We start from the raw sequence: 3,006 nt of genomic DNA, 5'->3' as shown, positions 1-3,006 counted from the left end.
TTACTGTCTTTTTATTACACTCAGCGTAAACGCTTTCGTCCCTGGAAAGAGAATTCATCTTCAGGCCATTTCTTCAGCATGCAGCCGTTCAAAATGTCGCCAAAAAAGGAAACGCCCACACAATTAGTTAAGGCTGTGACAACTCACTTTGGTTGCTCCTCCCTCCACTTGCAGGACCTCGACCGTTCGCGGTTAAGTCCCCTTTGGCAACTCACTCGAGCCCGAGGCATCGCAGTTCCCTGTCGGCGGTGTTGGAGCCTATGCCAATGTGCCGTCGCCACGCCGTTCCGGTCTCTGCGTCTATAAGCCTGCCGTAGACGCCACCTCACCCTGCTTGCACTTGCCGCCGTCGTCACCCTTGACCTTGACATCGTCATGAACGTTAGTCCCGACGTCGTCGTCGACCTGGTCCTAGCTGTCATCGTCCTCTGGCAAGGCGGTTGCCGGTGGGACGTCTCGAGTCTCCGTCAGCTTGCCGGCCGTGACATCTTCGACTACCTCGAGGGCCGCCTTATCTTTTGATACCCTGGGCGAGGGTCTTAGTGTCGCTTCGTTACAGACTCTGCCGCTATCTACGGGCCCGTCCTGGGTTTGCTGCTCTGTCGGCGTCGTCACTGTCGCTGTTCTCTCAACTTCAACGGCGTCCGACGCCACGGTGGAATTTTCGGTAGTGACGCGGGTGTACGTCTTCAAGCATGACGAGGCCTCGTCTCCGAAGGCCTGGCAAAGGTTACACTGGCGCACCCTGCAGTCTCGGCGTATCTGTCCCGCTCAGTGACACTGGAGGCAGATCGGCACAAGACAGGTGACGACTACCAGGATGTTCCTACAAAAGAGCCGCAGCTGGTGTGGCAGGCTCTTCAGGGTAACGCTCTTTTTCAGCGTCATCCGCACCACCAGCGTGATGGACTCGACGTCGACAAAGCCAGGCGCTTTCCACTTTTTCTGGAAGATCTCGTTGACCAAGCCCGATTGCTCAAAAGAACAACGCACCTTGACCCCTGGAACGTGGAACGTGACCCAATGGAGCTTGATGCGCAGCTCCCTCTGGCTTGGGTATGCAGTATGGCAGAAAAGGCCCTTTACTTGCAAGCTACCTGCTTTCAAAAGCTTAGTCTTTGCCTCCAACGAGCGAAGTTACAACAGCCAGACCTGGCTCATCCTGAAGGACCCCAGGCCAGCTACCCTCGGCAAAACTCCCACCCTTGTCCAACGGTTCATGGACGTCTTCAATCCGCTAAGGTCTTCCTTAAAAATTAGCAACAAGAATCACGCTGAGCTTAGGAGCTTCTCTGGTGGGCAGAGCATGCAAAAGTACACGGCGATCATTTTTCAAAAAAAGAACATTTGTTTCACCGCTGCCGAGGGCGGCAGCCGCCTCTTTCGGGAAGTGAATCAAAGTTCCGTCCGCACTGGCTGAAAGCCGGAAGTGGAATCGGGCTTGCAAGGCAGGCTTGCACGACTTGGGAACAAGTGGGAGTTTATCCATGTCACAACACATAGCTGTGAGTTGAGGGCTATTTTGCAGAAAAGCCCTGCGGGTCGTACGCTCTGCGTCTGGCAGATAGCAATCTGACTCCCTGTCACTCGTTTTAATCCGAAAGCATAAACTATCCTATGGAGCGAAGCCGGCGGCGTCTGTAACAACAAACAAAGCGCAAAAGAAATGCCCATTCTCTCATTAGCTGAGCAAGGTGGATCTTAGATAGCTTTTGGCGGCCGCGTCATGAGAGTCTAGTTGTCTGCGAAGTTATTTGAACTACCAGGGGTCACAAGAAAGGTGTTGCTAAATTGCCATCTCAACTAGCAACAGGCGAGTCTTCCCCAACAACAACAACGGTGCCGAGAAGCGGCGGTATGACTCTAAGCAGAATAGATCGGCTGTTGGTGGTTTGAGTTCAAGATAGGTAATCTGTTTGCCGGAAGGTTACTGTCAAAGCCGATGAAGGAGGTAACACGAGGTGTGTATAGTAGATGCCGAGACGGTGCCTTTTGTACAGGAGAGACCTTTGGCGTCGTCAGGTTAGTCGAGCCAGCCATTCGATGCCACCGGGAGACGAGGAAACGTGTTGTGTGTTTCAAAATTCCTCTGCTGGGTTAGTATTTTTGACTGCGTTGGTAGGTATTTACTCTCATGCATAATGTTTTTACGATGCTCTGGGACAACGCTTTGTCACTGCTCATTTCAATATCACGATCAGAACACCTGATAATTTTTGCATTCGGTGTGACTTTCTTGGCATAAAGTCAGTAAAGCAACTCCTTGTACCTTCGAACAAACAGCGTCAATTCTCTCATGACAACTGGTCACGTCTCATACAAGCGGTTTGCGATAATTTGGGCCTCTTCGGACCCCTGAATGTCTCGTTTCGGCGTTCTGCGGTCCGTATGCGTTTTGCGGTATGTTTTCTTTAGGACTGACCCGCCGTGCGCCTCGGGTTGTCTCAGCGAAGTTGGACACATTGCATGTCAAACTTTAAATGAATGTTTACACAGTCGACACAATTATTCATTGAAACGAGTTCGATTTTATTTTTATTTCAGCTTGGTCAGTTGGAAAAGAAAAGAAAGCACGGCGTTCCTAGTGTTGTGAAGATGATTTTTGTGGTAATGTTTTAGAGCGCGGCTCTTGGGCGCCCGTTTCCGGCTTGAGCGGCGTCGGCGTTGGCGTCGCCGTCGGCGTAACCACGCGGTGCATTATGGGAAATGTCTCATAATGCACCGCGCGAGCCCCCCCCCCCCCCCCCCCGAAGTCACGTGACCCCCCCCCCAGACCCCCTCCCCCCCAGAGGAGATTGAAGAATGAGGGGAGGTGGAGGAGGGGTATACTCTCCCATCAGTACCCTTCCCTCCTCCTCCTCCAGAGCTGCGCTCTAATTCGGCGTTACAGGGAGATGTAAACGGCTTTCAGTTTTTTTCGACATTATTGCTTTAATAGTAAAATAATGGTGGCACAGGAACGTATGTGGGTTTTTTTTTTTATTTTATTTTAATCTGAGTATTTAG

At 51.6% G+C, this 3,006-nt stretch overlaps 1 pseudogene; it reads right to left on the bottom strand.

Moving 5' to 3' along the window:
- Positions 1–211: 211 nt before the first annotated feature.
- Positions 212–876, bottom strand: LOC115313222 (annotated as a pseudogene).
- Positions 877–3,006: the final 2,130 nt, after the last annotated feature.

The sequence above is a fragment of the Ixodes scapularis genome, unplaced genomic scaffold, assembly GCF_016920785.2.
Source record: "Ixodes scapularis isolate PalLabHiFi unplaced genomic scaffold, ASM1692078v2 PGA_scaffold0__279_contigs__length_252992795, whole genome shotgun sequence".
Classification (NCBI taxonomy): Eukaryota; Metazoa; Arthropoda; class Arachnida; order Ixodida; family Ixodidae; genus Ixodes; species Ixodes scapularis.
Note: the sequence above shows the minus strand (reverse complement) of the source record. Positions and strands in the feature narration are given on the sequence as shown.